At 44.3% G+C, this 18,861-nt stretch overlaps 1 protein-coding gene across 5 annotated transcripts in view; it reads right to left on the bottom strand.

Moving 5' to 3' along the window:
- Nucleotides 1–18,861, bottom strand: part of LOC121883609 (RNA binding protein fox-1 homolog 3-like) — a 350,329-nt gene that overhangs the window by 33,428 nt on the left and 298,040 nt on the right. The window contains exon 1 of one of the 5 annotated variants that reach the window (XM_042391970.1): nt 598–646. The exons of the other annotated variants lie outside the window; for them this stretch is intronic. The gene's annotated coding sequence lies outside the window, so the exon portion shown is untranslated. Of the gene's footprint in view, nt 1–597; nt 647–18,861 lie in introns of those variants that run through there. 5 annotated transcript variants of the gene reach the window in all.

The following is an 18,861-nucleotide window of genomic DNA, read 5'->3' as shown; positions in this document are numbered from 1 at the left end:
AGGAGCCTTGAGAGGGGAGGACTGACCCGGCCGGCCTCCTGCAGCCTGCCGGCCTTCAAGGCTGCTCCTTCTGGAGAAGTGGACCCTCACTCCTGCCTGACCTAATCCTCCTTCTCTTTTTCATTATACTGTATTTCTATCTCCTCTGTCTCTCCCTCAATCCCTCCTCCCCCCTTTTCCCTTTCATGCTCATCTCTTCCTTCTCTCCCCCCCCTCTCTCTTTTTATGCAGAAAGTTTTTTAATCTCTACCCCTGTGCTCTACTTTTCCTCTCCCTCCAGTCATGGCATTATATAACACACTTGCATTGCGGGGCATTCTAATTCAAGGAAGCTCTTGATGTTGGCAATTTTCAACTTCTGAGCACCCATTTTTAAAGGAGAATGGGGGGGTTGGTTACCTAAAAAAAGATGCACCTCCTGGTATGACAGCTGAGAGTACTACCAGATCCGTGTGTCCTCCTTTTTTAACCATCAACAACATCAGTACTCAACAGTCCAGCAGAAAACAAAAAGCTCAGCAGCGTGAAAACACAAAAAAAAGGTGCTGTACATCAAACACATGTTCATGTCATTAAGAGCATCAAAGCTTTACTTACATCTTTTCGTTAAGTCACTGTCACGACCGTGGTCCTGATGGGTGTTTACTGAGGAGTGTGTTTACATGCACACTGATATCCTCTGAATATGAGTATATGAGTAAACAGCATCATGTAAACAACATATCCTAGAGATCAGAACCCCTTTGAGAAAACTCTAATTTAAAGCAGGATATTGTGACATGTAAACACCTTCAGCCATCAAAAAAAACTGCAAAAAAAACATGCAAATAAAAAGTTGAATCCGGCTCAAACAATACGACGTCATCCTGCAAATCAGATGCATCCATGTGCACATTACTTATACCTCTCGATTGTTGAAACAGAAGGTAAAATAGTTGTTGCAGTGATTTCCAGAGTTGTAATCTAAACTTCTCTGCAGTGTTTTTTGTTCTTAAGCCTTCAAACATACGGGTGCATTTCTCAAACTGGACCTCTGGGGTCATATTTTACCTTTCAACCAGTACCTCTGCCTCACCGCCGCACTCTCACAAACACTATTTCCAACTTATGATGTGATGTGATGCTATCATATACTCAGATGTGCCTTCTCAATACAACATAAATATTAGCCAGCAAAGCAAAAAAAAATATGATCCACTCCCTGAAATGAAAACGAAAGTCTGAAGATGACAAGTATTGTTGCTCTTATCTTCCATTACTAGTGATTAGATATGGAAGGAAAAGTCCCAGTAGCAAGAGAACAAATTTAGTTTGTTCCCAACAGTTGAGAACGAAGGTGGTACAAAAAAAAACTGAGCGGTTGAGACGTGGAGGTGTCAGAGACACTTGCACCAACGCAGACAGTTAAAAAACCTGTAAAGTGTAGGAAGCGTTCACAAGAGCTGAATAACAAGGTTCCTTTGTGTGGTGCATGTAAATGTCATATTCCAAATATGATCAAAGCAAGACTTAAAACTGGGTACTAGTGTGCATGTAAACAAACATATAATGTGGACTGCGGCATTGATCGGCCAATGATGTTGACTATATCCTGAGTTTGCTTTCTGTGGATCCTTGTCTGGCCATGAAATGCATTTCCCTGAGAACATGAGGTGTGTTTGGTGCCCTGTGCTGTTATGTTCTTGTTTGTGATATCCTTAGTTTACAGAAATCTATGATTTACTTTCCTCTCTTACACTACTGTTTGCTGTTTCTCCTTCATCCCCGACTTCTGCATTAGTCACGACATGTTTTACTAAACTCGTTAAAAGCATCATCTGCCTTCGAGTGTCCCTCCGCGCTCAGGTCAGAATCCAAATTGTTCCACTCACAGAGCACACAGGCCAGTGTATCTGTGTCAGGTCTGTTGCTATTTGAGCCTTAAACAAGTGCAAAGAACTGAGACGGAGCCAAGTGACACACAAACAGGATAACAGCCGGGAGCTCGGTATCAGAGAAGGAAGACTACTAAAGTGTTGTAGCACCATGCCGCTGCTGTTTCAAAGGGCAGAAAGGCAAAAGCAAGGAGGCGGAGAGTACAGGCCTCATTAGTGAAACACAAAGTAACGCTGGCTCTCGTATGATCTTCGCCTTCCTCTGATGTATGTGACAAACGAGCTATTCAACTGGAAATGAACTGGGAGAAGAAAAAAGGCCCATGCAAATCAGGGGAGTTGTGCTTGTCCCACTGCAACCACTCGCCCTTTTCACTGGGGCTGACTCGCCGTTGTCAAGATAATCCGTGGTGCCTAATGAAAAGCCCTCCATGACAAACCAGTCAGGTACACAGCACATCTCATTCCGGCTGAAAGAGATTGCTGTTCATTATAGCTGCAAACGAGAGCTACGAGTCGTCGTATACGGGGATCCTGGTGAATGTTTTTCTACCTGCAGGCCTGTTTATGGGAAAAGAGCAGGTCCCTTTGCGGCACTTTAATGCCCCCTTACATGGCCTGCTGCCATGAGCCGCCTAAACCTCGTCTCCACGGACACGACAACGAAGAATAAAGGCAACCGGAGAGAGCAGCTTTTATCGATCTCCCTTTCCTTTCCATTCCTCTTTTCCCTCCTTTCCCTCCATCTCTCCTTTCACCCCTACTACTCCTATTACTGAAGAGCACAATAAAAAACACTATCTCTAATCTTAAGCACTCTCCTTGTGTAAAATTGGATTGGAAACCCTTACTTAAGGAGATCACTTTTGGAGCGGAGTTTTTTTGTTTTTACAGTCAGCTTCAGCAGCCAAAGAGGTCATCTTGTGGTGATGCCCACTGCTGAGGCTGCCAGTCTGAGAGAAACTCACAGCATTCAGTACTCAAGAGTGAGACAGAGACTTTCACCGGTGCTAACCCCCGGCGAAGATGGTCAAGGCTATATTCCATCTCGGGCAGGTACAACCGCTTGGCCGCTCGCCAGCCATCCGTGATCCTCTTTAGCGGCGCTGGGAGGGACGGTGTTGAGAGGCCAAGAGGAGATGGGCTGTGCAAATACAGAAGCTGTTAGGAGGAACTCATATCGGCAGAGTGCTGCACTGACTCATACGTGCGACGGAGGGTCAAAGAGCAACGCGGAGGCAAAATACGGCGAGCGACTAATTGCGTTGCATTGAATCCGGAGGGAAATCACTCAAATGGGGAGAGGGCTGATCAATCTCTGCGATAGGAGCTGTGATGGAGTGGGCAGCTTTATGGCTTCAGCTCAGTCACACACAGCTCGGATCATTTTTCAGCAAAGGGCCTTCCTACTTTACATGGTTCCTACTGTATGACACTAATAGTCTACAGCAAGCAATGTTCCTCCTGATTTTATACACCGAGCAATTCAAACAGATTTATGAACAGCTCTGCAGTGTTTTTTTTTTTTTTTTTTGCATAATCCAAACAGCATGAATAGTCTAATGTTGACTTAACATAAAGCATTGCTGTCTCATCCCTTCATGGAAAATGTACACAAGCAACTTGCTTTGTCAAATAATGGATGACATAACATTTTTTAAGTGAATCTTAAGCTCCTCGGTGCTTGAAAAGTTGTTCTTGTCTCATCCGAAGCATCATTCACGGGGAGCGTTTTCTCTCCAGAACCAGAGAAGTAATGCTCATTTGGTTTTAATGACCGCCTGACAGTGACAGTGGCAAACTTGTGACAAATCCCACTAGGCCGTCACAGCACAAACCCGAGTTTATAGTGAAAAGTGTAACGCAGCTCAGCGGAGGCCAACGTACGGCAATCAGTTGATGCAACACAAACGAAACACTGAGAGGTTTTCAGCCAGCTGCATGAAAGCCTCTTGTTGTCCCCGGCTCTGCTGCTGATGCTCGGTTAATTGTAGCCCCGCACACAGACAGGCAGGCAGGCAGGCGAAAAGACGGCCCGAGATGATTTCCACAGGCAACTGGCATTCATTTTGTCTTGAAGGCGCATAAATAAAGGCTGTCTAGCCGGGTCCATTTTAATTAGGCGAGCCACATGATCTTACTCCAACTCTCTCTGTTAACACACACCAGAGGCTGCGGCATGTGTTAATTACAACCACATGCCACACAGTGAATCCAAGGTGAGCCAGAAAAGAGAAACTCAGAAGTAGTAAACAACAACGCCCCCCCCCTCTCCCCACCTCTCCCCACCTCTCCTTTCTCCCACCTCCCCTCCCACCTCAACAAAACCCCGGTCTTCCTCACCACAACAGTCGGTTTATGATTTCAAATAGGCTGGGGAGAGGGTTATTGTTTTGTCTCACATTTCCTCTCTTGCAAACTCCCGTCTTTCCATTTTTCCACCTCATTTGTGGAAAAATCAATTCATGAAAATAAACACTCGGTGTCTACACTCCGCGTCCGAGTCAATTTATATTTCGTGCATGTTTCTGCCCGCTCTTTTTTTTCCGAGAGGCTTAATCGTTTTCACGTGTCACATATGTTTCATCCCCTCTAACGTGATTTTTCCTCGTTATTGGGAGCACTTATTTGCACCGCGGCCTTGGACGGAGGTATTAGAAAGAGAGTTCATTTTCCTCAATCCCTTGCTGATTTGTTCATTACATTGCAGCGGAGAGACGCCGCACACGGATCCTTGTACCGAGATGTGACTGCTCTTAGCGGTTGCGACTGCGAGTGTTACTATACCTCAGAGACGCCGGAGCGCCACTTAATAAACAGAGTAGACAGAGGATCACTTTGAACTCCTGTGACATGTAATGAACCTGTCTGTCTCAGCCACAGCTCTGTCTGGGCTCAGGCGCTGCGTGGTAAAAAAAAATTCAGATAAATAAAATAAACAACAAGAAGTACCGCCTCGTGGTTACACGCCTCCGCCAACCAGTCAAGTTGCAGTTTACATCCATGTCTGTCCAGTAGGGATGTGCAGAGGGCCCAGTATTTGTATTTGTATCTGTATTTGTTGAGGCAGCAAAATTATTTGTATTTGTATTCGAATAAAAGTGGAAAGAGGCTTAAAAATCCTGTTTTTGTTGTTATTACACTTCTAATTTTAGAAAATGAAAGTGTTACAATAAGTGTTCATGAAGTGTTCCCTTGGGAGAACACCCCCAACTGCGGGAGTGATGTCCAAATTAGGAAATGTGCGTCATGTAGCAGGTGGATGTGACTCCCCTCGTTGAGACCTGCTGATAGACGTAACAGCGGAGCAGAGGAGCGACACTGAGATAGTGATGTAACCGACCTTTTTTTCTTCCCGAAAACAAATAATTTTTAAAATATTTGTATGAAACAAATATTTAAACCCACTATTTGTGCTTTGCCGAATAGCATATTTGTATTTGGGCACATCCCTACTGTCCAGACTCATATAATATTTGTAGTGAAGACTTTGAAGGAATTTAATAAAAGGTATTAAGTGTATTTTCCTTGTATGTGTTCACATGTTTGACCAATTAATTCTGATCGAACACAAAGTTGTAGCCATGACAGTAGATGACGCTTCATATATGGATTCTAAAACATGGATATACGCTTCACACACATCTTCAACCAGGCGGCACAGAAGATCTAAACAGTCACCACAGTGTCAAGATTAGTGTCACTGATTCAGTATCCGACCAAATATGAAATATATATCCCAATCTCCCCGTCTGTTCTTGAGTTATGGCTTTGAATAACGGCCAGTAAAGTGTTTTTAGCAGAACATTATGATGTCTCAATGAAGTTGACCTTTGACCTTTTGGATATAAAATGTCATCACTTCATCATTTTATCCTATTAGACCTATTTGTGTGGAAATTTGTCATAATTAGCGTATGAATTCTTCAGTTACGGCCAAAAAAAAATGTGTTTTATGAAGTCACGGTGACCTTGACCTGTGACCACCTGAAATCTAATCAGTTCATCCCTCAAGTGGAAGTTTGTGCCAAATTTATGGGAATTCCCTCAAGGCGTTCCCGAGATACGGCGCTCACAAGAATGAGACAGACAGACGGACAGACAGACGGACGGACGGACAACCTGAAAAACATAACGCCTCCGGCCGCGGCTGTCACCGGCGCAGAGGCATAAAAACACATCCAAATAAGCCTGGAGGCCCTGTGGAAAAAAAAGCCATCAGTTACACATGGTTAGACTCGTAGCGTTTTGCCAACGCCATAAGAGGAGATAATTGTCTGTTTCAGTGCTGTTGCCTCTTTTGTTGCATAACAGATATTTACATCTGGGACTAATTACTCCAGACTGGGTGTCAAATTTCGGATTAACTTGTGGGATGCATCCAGTTTGGTGTTTAGACTCATTTATTAGTGAGAACAGATACTGTGCTGCTTTGACCCCGTCAGAAACACACCAAAAAAACTTTTTCATCTACTTTTTTTTTTTTTTTTTTTCTTTAAAGTTGTCAGAACAAAGTGAAAATTGACTATTCTATTAAAAAAAAATCCTCCCAAACTGAAAGACTTTTTTGAGATTGCTATTGATCACTAAGATAAGGACATGAATAAAATGAAAACTGATAACTGAACAGTGGGATGTTCTGTCATTCTGGTCATATAAACCCCCCCCACTCACCCCTTCGCCCCCCCCCCCCTCCCCTATATCAATTCCACACTGTCGTCATGCCAGTGCATTGCTCTTCAGACTACAGATGAGTCTTTGAGGGAATTCTGCAGGGGATAAAAATGCCAACATTTGTTTTACAATCAGCTGATTGTCATGTTAATTTGCTCTTTTTTTTTCATGTGCGGGGGGGGGGGGGGGGGGGAGGTTATGATACAGGGGGGCCAGAGTTCCTCGTGGGGACAAAATGCCATTACTTAAGCATGCAGGAATCTCAACATGACATTCCTTGACCGCTGTGACAATGGCAACATATGCAAATGAAGGAGAGTGCCACTCTCATTATGACCCTGTCAAAGAGACTCTGACACCTCCCACCGGACCCCGAGCATGTTCGGAAAAGGAGGAGAACTGAAAAAGAGAGATAAACGGGAAAAAAAAAGAAGAAGAAGCGACGACGACGGGGGTTCTGGGAAGAGAACAGGTGTAACGTTATGTTATCTCTCCTTCCCTTCCTAACCTATCGCTCTACTTCGCCTCTCTCTAGATTCTTAATTTTTTTTTTTTTTTTAGTCTTCGCTCTGCAGTGGAAGGAGGGACAGGTTTACATGGGTGGGATTTCTTTGAAGTGAAAATGCTGAGTCCTCCCCGCTGTAGCCAAAGCTCATCTAATCAGGGGGCTAATTCCAGTTATTAAGATTTGAGAGATAACTTTGATTCATCACAGTCCATCTACCCCGATCGGTTAATCACTGTCACGCTAAGCTCTTTTTTAGTCATCCTTTTGTTTCCACTCCCTCTGGCACGCTGAGAGGGGGGAATAAAGAGAGATAGAAGAGAAGGAAAAGGAGAAGATATTAACAATATTAATGACCCATGATTCTCGTCTCCTTAATGAGAAGGGTTATTAACTGTGATTATCCGTGATGAAATGGTGGTAATTCTTGAAAGCTTGAGAAAACTTGTACAATCGCTTGTCTGCTGATTTGCTCCTGTGATGTTTAAAGAAAGGAAAAAAGGTGAGCATGGTGAGAAAGACAGAAAGAGAACTTAAAGGATAAAGAGGCGGGGGCAACCTGGGGAAATGGAGATGCTCGCAACAGGAAGCTGGGAGGGTTTTTTTTTTTTTTTTTTTTTTTTTTGGGGAAGCTAAGACAACCGTCTCTAGTCCCAGCGCTGCTGCATCTCAGACAGTTAAAAATCTGTCTTCTTCACAGAGATGAATCCAAACTCTGAAGTGTTTCTCCCTCTCAAAACCCTCGGCGCCGCGTCGCCTCTGGCGTCCTCTCCCCCCACCGATTCCTCTCCCGTGGCTAACGAGTGGGCCAACGTACCCACCCAGTCGCCCATCTGCCGGTTGACACTGCTGAATGGCTGTTTGAACACCTATGCCGCTCTCGCCAGATCCCTGATACAGCATTTCCCCTCTTCTCTCGCTAACCTTTTTTTTTCATTCCAATTATAGGAAGTTGCATGCTTGTGGAGTCCCTGTCGGCTCCATATGATTCCCACAACGGAGAGGACGGGGGAGGCGGAGAGAGAGGAGGAGGGGGGGGGTGCTGTCTGGTGAATCATTGATGTGCAGTCAGACTGTTTCATTGCAGATCTGTGTGTGTGTGTGTGTGTGTGTGTGTGTGTACGGGGTAAGAAGGGGGTTAGCAGCAGACAGATAACAATCTTGAATTATGCATGTCTGTCCCTTGTGAGGAGTCGGAGGGAGAAAGGGTGGGAGGGTGGGGGGGGGCTGGCGACGAGGATGAGCCACATCCTCTTATCCCCAGGGACAAATTTGGATAGAAAAAGAGCTAGGTGCGGAAAAGTCGGGACCACCATGAGCGCAAACCTGACTGCTTCACACGCCCGTCTTTAGCTCGACAAACTCCTCAAGCTGTGATGGCTGCCGTCTCACAACTGCACACGATCCACTCGTTGACGCACAGAAAAAAAAACCCATTCAGGTAAAAAAAAACAGCCCGGTGATGAAGCCTGCTCTGTGGTAATAATGCTAACGGGCCGGTAGCGGCAGATTTGCCAACTTATTTGTTAGATGTTCCTCTTAAAAGCATCTCTGGGAATTTAAGCCCGGGCCACGTAAAAACACTATCACCCTCCTAAAATTACACTGTATCACGGAAACACCTGCTGGGCCCATTTTAGATAATAATCCCATTTCTACATGCCAGTACAGCTCTCAGACGGGAGAAATTGGATTGTTTGCATTACTGACCTGTGGAGCAAGGCAGTCTGGGAAAAAAAAAAAAAAGCAACAGCCTTGAGGCTTTATTAGATTCAATCGGTCTTTCATAAACAAAACCTTACTTTTCGAAAAGGTAGAAAAAAAAAAATCTACTAAATGTGGGCAAGCCAGCACTTTGTGGACACACTCCATTTATTTTCTCCAATTAAATCTCTTTAATTGGATTGAGGGCTGGCACCTGGTTTACACTCTGTCAACCACGCAATCCACAATAATTGATGCCAGAGCCGTGGTGTGTGTGTGTTTGTGTGTGTGTGTGTGTGTGTTTGTGTGTGTGCGTGGGATGTGTAGCGATGGGGGAGGGATTTAGAGCATGTCTCACTACTCCACAATTTCACTGTGATCAATTTATCAATGGCCCGCCTCGCTGTCCACCAGCGTCCACCGCACTGAGATGGGAAATACCTTTACACACACACACACACACACACACACACACACACACACACACACACACACGAGCAGTAGTGGAACAATATCCACATTTTAAAAAAATACTATACGAGTGAAAGTATGGAAGTAATATCAGCTAAATGTATCAAAATAAAAGTATCCATGCAGAAAAAATGACCCTGTGAGCTAATATTATATATTATATTTTATTTATTTATTAGTATTTTTTACTGTGTTAGTGGCATTTAGTGTGATAATGAGCTATTGGTCAGTTTAATCCATATATACATATATATATATATATACTCCATATACAGGATTTATCCCACAATGCATCACTCAATCGATGGTCACTAACTGAAAAGGCAAATTTAGACCTCAGCAGTGTCTGAAAGTGCTTTTATTTTTTATATTTTTCCATCTGACACACTACGTCGCCCTGTAGATAACAATCCTTATATAATGTGTGGTGAATAGTGAACGATATCTATAAAAAGAACATTTATTTCTGTATTAATATAAAGTAGCAGGAAGAGGAAATACTCTACTACTCTGTACTGGTGTACTCATGCACCACAAAATGAAGCTCAGCACTAGTGTAAACGTCCTCACTTTCCACCACTACGCACCAGCATAAAGAGAAAAAAAAATCCACACACGCCCTCACATGTATGTACATTTAAAAAGTTCAAACAAATGCTAATGCGACAGATTTACATACACAGTTTCTTGAGCTCTGATATCACGTGTGAATATTCACACCTACTGGAACTGGGATCCTCTCTCTCTCTCTCTCTCTCTCTCTCTCTCTCTCTCCTGAATACAAATGCCTGAGCAGAATACAAATGGTGTGCGCCCACACGTGGAAAACGCGCAGAGATACAAATCCGAGAGATGCATCAACGGCGCTCCTGACAGCACCTTTAAGACACTTTGAGAAACACCCTCGGCTCCTGAATACCGAGCTCGGGCTCGCCGCCGTACAAATGGAGAGAGGCAGAGACGGAGCGAGAGTGAGGCCGAGGGAGACCCGACACAGTAAATAAAAATACAATTTCCTCCGGTGACATGCCCATTCTGTTGGAAGCCTGACTCTAATTATTCTAAGCACTTTGAGGGATGGCTTTCCACTGCATTAATCTACACATCCCACTAGCCCATCCGCAGTCAATGCACTTTTAACTACCTAAGGATGCCCCCCCCCCCTCCCGAAACTCTTCCCTAAAAACCTCAGGAGGAGGAGATTGACTTTGTACAGCGATGGGGTAAAAGTGCTTTGCCTGAGTGAATCTTTCTCTAAATCTCGCAAGCACAACAACCATGCCACAATTTTCATTTTCAATTTCAAATCCCTCCCCTCTAAAAAAAAAAAAATTCAAAGAGGGAACGTGAAGGCTGTGCGGCTCAGAATAAGTGAATTCTCATTACATGGGGGGCTTGTATGAGAGTGTGGTTGTTGTTTTGTTTTTTTTTTTCCTCTGGGCAAAGGAAAGCACTCGTAGCTCATTTGGAAGCGAGATGAATCGATAAATCACCGGGGGGACTATCAATCAATCAATGAGCCTATCAATACTCTGGCTCCTCCCACCGCGAGAAGCCATCTTTGCTAAGAATATGTCGGCTAAATGGGCTTTTAACATAATAGCTCCGTCCACTTGTGCCTGAGTGCCGGATTGATGCGGTGCGATATTTACGTGTTGACACGAGCTGTAATAGTGATACACAGCAGGTCCCGTGTTTACATGTAAAATAATCAGGACACACACACACACACACACACACACATACACACACACACACACACACATACACTTCAGATCATGTTTATCAGAATCTAAATAAGATCAAACCTTCTTTGAAACAGCTCGGCTCTCTGATGGAGGCTGTATATTTGGCTTTGCTGCACTGCTATATCTACTCTTTATAAACATCTGCCCCCTCGGTGCACACACACACACACACACAGAGAGAGAGAGAGAGAGAGAGAGAGAGAGAGAGAGAGAAAAAATTAAAAAAAGAAGGAGCGATACAGAAATAGAGAGGCCGGAAGCAAAGATCTAGCTTTCCTTAATTAATCAGCCCTCATTTTTAAGTACAAAGTTTGTAAAAAGGGGACTTACAGCAGCAGAGACATGATGAGGACGGTCACATGTGGATGTGAATCGTAGGGCAGCAGTAAGACTGTTAAAGGACGAGACTGCTGATATTTATATTCTTCTTATTGTCACCAAATCATCACCATTAATGAATTGATCTATCGTGTGTGTACATACTTTATTCCTCTGTGTCATAAACCTCCGTTGTTCAAAAACACATCAATGAGCCACATGTTCTTTCATCACCATGAACACACACACACACACACACACACACACCGTCCTGCTACCAGCAATTACAGTACCACACTAGAGGACCAGATGTGTATTAATGCTGCTGCTGAAAATAGACAACAAATTAACTACACTAAAAATGAAACTATAGATTTTTACGCCATTTTTGTACAAGATTTATATCTTCCCGAGAGCTACAGACAGAGGAAGGGAGTCGGCTTTGATGGCTATGATGCATATGATGCATCAACGGTTTAATAATCAAAGCCTAGTATTAATAAATGTTCCCTTTTTAGTGATCAGTGGTTGCAGGAACCTGAAATGCTGAATATGATTCCTCCTCTCACCAGCAGCAGCCAGTGTAAAACATTTTTTGGCAGATACATTAAGTTTCCTCTTAAGTTCCCATCTCCGACCCCTTCAGCAAAGCACTTTTCTCCTCCTAACCACCCGGTAGCCATCTTCACTGCACCCAGAGTTTATGTGCACGAATGATGTGCAAGAGCACTGCAGGGCGCTGCCTGCAAAAAAGAGGTTGCACACTCAGCAAACACATGTCGAATTTAAAAAAAAAAAAGAAGTAATGAATGAATAAACAAGCAAGCAAACAAATAAATACATAAAGTTGTTTTTATTCGGAGAGAATTTACTACAGTTGAGTGTGAATTTGTTCCTAAAACTAGCGGATTACAAGCATTGATTTACATTATGGGGGAAAAGAGGCGGTTGTATCTTTTTTTTTTTTTTACTCAGGCGACCTAATCAAGGTCTGGAGACTTATAAATGCTGGAAGAAGAGAAGAGGGAAATAATGCTGTCAAAGAGACAAAAAAAAGGGGCGCTTGTGTGCAATTCTGTAGCAGCACAGGGGACGTAAACACACAGAAGAAAGTGAAGTGACATTGATGTGAAACTGAGGAGAAGGGGAATTAAGTGAAAGTAGCCAAAGAGAGGAGGTCCGTTATTGTGGACGAGTTAGAACGATGAGTGAGAGATGGGTCGTTGTTTGTAATTTGTCACCTCTGAGACGAATCCGTACGCTTTGTTTTTATTTTCCTCTCGGTGCGCCGCCGAGGCTGTGATCCTGCTCCTCTTAGGACAGGTTTAATAACATCTGTAAAGTCCTGAAGTCCTGGACCTGATGCACGAGTAAGAAGTGGCTGAGCATCTATTTGTGTGTCTAACAGTGTCTGCTAATGGTTCTCTAATGATAAACTCCAAAAAAGTAGAGACTGTTTAGGTAGGCTGCTAATTTCTTGCGGCAAGGTGGTTTATTTCATTTAAATTCTTTGTTTTATAATCAAAACAAATCAAAAATGCACAGTTAAACTGATGTAGAGCATAATAAAATGCAAAAATATAAACATGGATTTCAGGGTTTAAGTGTGATTATTCTGGAAAATGACACCAACACTAATGTTTTAATGCTGTTTGTATGTTGTTACCACTATAACAAGGCTGCACCTGTAGAGGATCCATTAATGTTGAGGACCCTTATTGAAATCAGCACAAGCTTACATCCAAAAAAGCAAAGGCTGCATAATTTGTTTGGAATGAAAACACCCATGATGATGATATAAAATGTATTATTTTCAACCATAGTAGTTCATGGAGAAATAGTCAAAATGTTCCAAAAGTTTCAATCTTCTAAAAAATTCCTGGAGCCACAGAAGCCTGTTGGCCTGTGACCAAACTTTTCACCTAATTTCACTTGTCTTTGGGAAACTCCATCCCGCTACAGTAGCTAACAACCACACCGACCACCAAATTGGACCGAAAAAACCTCCTCGGAAAAGTTAATGATCCATCCGAGTTTTGGTCCTAATGCATGAAGGCTGCATCACATCGGAGGAGCCCGACTGGTGACACCCGGCGGTTATTTAAAGGGCCAGAATACACACATCGCATGTGTTTGCTGTGCTCTGAATACAGTGCTACTATGTGGCGGCTGACACAATAGGGGAAACCGATTGGTGGCTGTGCAGCTCTCCATCACATCGCAGCGGAGAGAGGAAACGTGAGGCCTAAGGGGTCAGCGCTGTGGCTGCCTGCAGACACGAGGCACCGGGCCCAGCCATTACTGTTAGCTAATTGGAGTTTTCCTCGGGGTCAGGCTAGCCATCTGTGGTGCCTTTACCACCGAAGAACCCCCCCACACCTACCCCCTGCATCATTTTTAACACTTTGTCACCGCTTGACGTGACTCTCTTCCCCCCCCCCCTTTAAGGACAGGGAGGTTGGGGAGGTTGGGGAGGTTGGGGATGGGGGGGGGGGATTAAGGAAGGAGTGTGATCTTCCTCCGCTGCTGCAGCTGGTTAATAGGAAAAGTCTCTGTCTCCTCTCTGCACCATTCATCATGTCAAATGGTAATATCTTTAAAGGTCAGACCGAGTCATAAAGAAAAAAAGAGCCTTGGCTAAACTTTCCCTGGGATTTCCAGAGGTCTAATCACCAATCACCAAATCTGAAGTGTCTCTTTTGATTGGCTTTTGATGGCCTTGTTTCAAAGTGAATCATTACCCAAAAAAAAAAAAAAAAAAAAGGAGGAGCATTTAGAAGAGCAGAAGCTGGCTAATTTTTTAATATTTTTTTTTTAACATGAAGGAAATTCTCTGGATGGAATTAACCAGCTTGATAAAAAAAAAACAAGAACAAAAAAGGAGGAAAAATACAAAAAAAACCAAAACTGCAGCACGGCATGATTTACCAGCTGACTTCAAGCTGGAAAGCAGCAGCAGGGTGCAAAGAAAAGAGTGTAACAGCGAGAGATTCACATAAGATTCTTGATTCTTATCTCCTGAATCGATTCACAAATGTCAAAAATCGATTTTCTAAACGTTAGTTAATAATGGAACAAAAAAGGTGGAACTAAACTGCGATGCCGGTGCAGCATCAGGACAGTTTACAGCAGCGCACACGCTGGAGTTATCTTGTAGTTCATCTTCAAAAAAAAAAAAAAGGCAGCGGATACAAGCATTTTCTTGATTTAATGACTAAATAATTACCTCGGCGAGATGAATGTGAAGCATATCGTGAACTTTTTACACCACTCAGAGACTAAAGCAGAGCAGCAGTAACAAACCAGCTGACCCACATATACACACACACACACTGCAGCATTAAACAACGGCTCAGTCTGTTTCACCTCAAAAACCCTGCGCCCGCTCAGCGTCTCGGACGGCAATGTCTTTCCCCCCCCCGGAGCTAATGCAGCAGCAGAGATGCTAACAACAACAACAGCCGATCAATCCTCCCCCTCAGTTTGTTACTCTCATACAAGCAGGAGACTGTAAGATGCTTTCAAATGAATTCATTCATTAATTAATGCAGTTAACTTTTTATAAAATAAAAAGGCTGCGGACCGTTTATCTTAATTGCCGGTTAAGTTTCATATAGTATTCCGGTGGACTAAGGACACCAGTATATTAGACACAGCACACTAGAGCGAGAGATTGAAGATGGCGCCACGTTTTCTATTCATCCAATCAATCGAGAATCGGTTTTGAATCGATAATCGATTTTGAATCTGGTGGAGAATCAGAACATTCAGACCCCTAAAGGAAAAGGTAGCTGGCGGGGGTGAATAAAAAGAGAAGCAGAGGAGCTAAAGACTGCTACTGTCTGACAAGTGTCACACTTGCGCTTCGATCCAGCCTTCCTCCTGCGCTAATGACTGTCAACACGACAAGCAGGGCCGTCTGAAGGGGGAGAAAATTACTCGCTGAAAAGCAATTGACTGACCCCCATCATTTCTCAGGGAACCAGTGACCTGTGAATATTTCATTATGGGGAAAGTCGTGAGGCCCATATAAATTGGGGGCAGAGGGTGGAGGGTGGGGAGGTGGTGGGGGTGTTGATCTGCTGAGCTGTGCTGCCCCATGCCGAAGAAGGGAAACCGGGGGCAGACCTTCCTGCCTGCCTGCCTGCCTGCCTGCCTGCCTGCCTGTCTTTGTGGCCCTGCTCACTACTCCTACGATGCATATTTCAGCGCAGAGACGGAGAGGAAATTCATTTACAAAGAAAAGTCTGAAGAGAAGGGAGGATTCGGGAGTGGAACGAGAAGAAAATAAAGTGAAGAAGAAGTAAAAAAAAAAAAGAAGACAGAAATGTTTTGTAGGTTTGGGTCACGGCGAGCCATTCTTTTATCCTCGGCGCGACATTTGTCTTACATTGAGAAACATCAGAGGCCTCGGAATCGAGAGGGGCAGGAAGAGAAAGAGAAGACCAGAAAGATGAAAGAAAATCAATCCCCCCGGCAAGCTTGATTGATCGGTGGAGTTTTGGACAATTTCATCAGGAGACTCCACTAACCAGAGATGACACGACCCATATTGGAGGGAGAAGGCATTGTGGAGATTGATACCCGCATTAGAGGCATCAGGTCGGATAAACGCGGGCTCTGGCAGTAAATACACTGGGCCGGCGTGCCCCCTCAATGACGACTTAATGCCAGAAAAATCCTCACAACCCACACTTTACTTTTCAAACTTTGACTGGACGGGATAATTGAGTCAATTAGGAGCACCTTAATCCGTGGAAGGGATCTTCAAAAGAAGAAATATACAGTCAAGGTTTGGGTTTGGTCTTAAGGATATAAATAAAGAGAGCTCGGAGATTGTCTCTGTTTATCCAACGATGGAGGGAAAGAGCAGAAGGATTATTTCTGATCTCGTTCAGGAACCTCATGTTACATATTAACTTCTACTCTCAAGCAAAACTTTAATTCACCACTTTCGGAAGGAGCAACACTATTTTATAATTACTTCGTGACAGTTAAGTACTCGTCAACATTGGAGGAATTGTTATGTTCCGCGATGAGAACCGAGATGATAATATCAGGAATGAATTAAATCAGATAAGAACAAGAGAATCAGGTATAATATCATTTTCTGGTTATTCTGACATTTTCTCTTTATTCCCCCTATTATTCTAAGACAAGCTTCAAAGACGGGAGGTGAAAGAAAGTCAATAAGCGCATCATGATCTAAACTTCCGCTGGATCCAACCTCGATGAGAAGCGAGTTCTCCTCCGCTCTCTCCGCCGTGTATGTCAAACCAATGGAGGGAGGAAATGGACAGGGTGAACTAGGGGGGAGGTGCGGAGGGACGGAGGGAATACTGCTGATCGAGCAGATCGGGCAAGAAAGCATGAAATACTACATTACAGAGAGAAAAAGGACAAAAGCAGCCACCAGGGCCTGATCATGTAGGCCTGACACAGTGGAGGCAGAGTAGAGGGGGTGAGAGGGGGGGTGGGAGGGGGGGGGTGGAAGTAATCGAGGGTCACACAGGCTAGATGACTGATCGGGGGACGTCGGGCAAAGTGACAATTTTTGCGGATGGTAAATATTTCAACAGCGCTCGGTCGTGCGGTGGAGGTCAAGCAAGCTCCATTTTAAAACACAATAGACAGACACCTTTAATAAAACATCCCACATAAACACACATACCAGAGCTGCTCACACACACACACACACACACACACAGAGAGAGAGAGAGAGAGAGAAAACTGTTCTTTTTCTTACGGTAATGGTCTAATTTCCTCGGCTGCAGCCAGAGGAAGTTGCCTTTAGAAAAAAAAAAAAATGAAATTCAGGTCTGCGCTCATAAGCAGGTGGGGGGGACGTGACCATGACTGTCGGTGACATTTTGCAATGATCCACTTTTAATGCAACAAAAAGGCCTCCTCAGCCCCCAGTCTCATATCTGGTTTAAAAATCAAAGCCTTAAAGAGCATGTAGGATCCTTCTTTTCTTTTTTTTTTTTTTACTTTTTTTTAAGTGCACTAGCAAAGAAGGAAGGGGGGAAAAATTTAAAAAAAATAAAAAATATCCTCCTAGCTTCCAGCTCAGCCGACTGACATCCCTCCAGATGAGAACTGGAGCGTCTCACTGATGTACAACAGCGGCGCCGGTGTGACAGTGCACATGGATCTGGTCCACGTATCGCTGGCTGAACATCACTTGCAGCACCTCCTGCAGACACATCCAACTCAAAGCCTTTGTTGACTACCCAGAGTGCCCCTGTTCTCTTTGTCCGTCAGCACAGGTAGCTAGTCAAAGCACAGGGAGACAAAGCCTGACTGTAGTCCAGAGGCTTTCTGCTGGGCCCCCCCCCCCCTCCTCCCTGCCTCCCTCCCTCCCCAGCTCCTGTAAACTTGGCAGCTGATGTCAGTAGCTGCTGAGTGGGGTCAAAAAAAAGCGATGTTCCCCCCTTTTTGCTCACCATCCTCGTTTATTCGTGATAAGGCGGCTTGAGAGTGAGCGAGGAGGAGGGAGGAGGGGGCGGGAGGGGGGGGGGGGGGGGGGACAAACGAAGCTTGTTATAGTGTCAGAGACGGGATTGGCTCCAATCCTCTGTTTTACATTACTGCATGTCTGCAGGAAAGTTGATTAAAGCTCACGCACAGATGTGAACTCCTCACCTGCTCTGCCTTTCATCACTGTTGGGGTGTGGTGGAGCTTTGGGGGGGGGTTGGGGGGGGTGGGGCCTCCTGCCCTGCTTTGCTTTGCTGTGCTGTGTATGCACTGAGATTATGACCATGAAGGCTACATTACAGTGCTCTCAAAGGGTAATCAGAAGCTCTCGGGGTGGGTGGGGATAGGGTGGCCTGGGTGTGGGTGGTTGCAAAGAGCTAGATGGTGGGTGCTCATTTATCAAACACCTCCAGGATAGATAACCTCCCTTCTCTTTCTTTCTCCTCCATCAAAAATGTGCCGTGCATGAAAAAAAAAAAAAACCCCAGCTAGCTTCACTTTGAGCCTGAACCAGTGCTTTCTGGAGCTCCGTCCTCGTGGCAAATTAAGACCCATAATGAGCTAGAATCCAGTCCTCAGCGCTGCCATTAAAAAGGGCCCTTGGGTCTTAGGAAGACTCTGTGACAAGACCATCGGTGTGTTGAAGCAGTGAAATGCATACCCTAGACCTCAAGCATGTAGCGGCTGAACTCTGGAACACCCCGTCCCATCTACAGCTGATATCAGTCCCCTCTGACACGGTTCCTCAGAGCAGCAGTTTTCCTGATCCCAGAGCCTATTCACCCATTTACCTATTTTGAAACAATAAAACGGCCACAATGACTTCTTGGACCGGATTCAATAGGTACCTCAAGAAAAGGGAAACCTGCTGGGATTGGCTTAAATGATGAAAACTATTGTGCTCAGAAAGAATCAATCGCCGCTTTTCAGCGTAATTCGATTCTATTCACAAAGGGGATTGGGAGGCAATCTTAAAATGGAAATGCTACTTTGCTTTGGAGTGAGTGGGGAAGAGATGAAAAGAAAGAAAGAAGGGGTAGTTTGCATGGAAAGACACCATCTCCTATGGAAAGTACACCATCCAATCAT

This window comes from Thunnus maccoyii, chromosome 18 (assembly GCF_910596095.1).
Source record: "Thunnus maccoyii chromosome 18, fThuMac1.1, whole genome shotgun sequence".
In the NCBI taxonomy this organism is placed as follows: domain Eukaryota; kingdom Metazoa; phylum Chordata; class Actinopteri; order Scombriformes; family Scombridae; genus Thunnus; species Thunnus maccoyii.
Note: the sequence above shows the minus strand (reverse complement) of the source record. Positions and strands in the feature narration are given on the sequence as shown.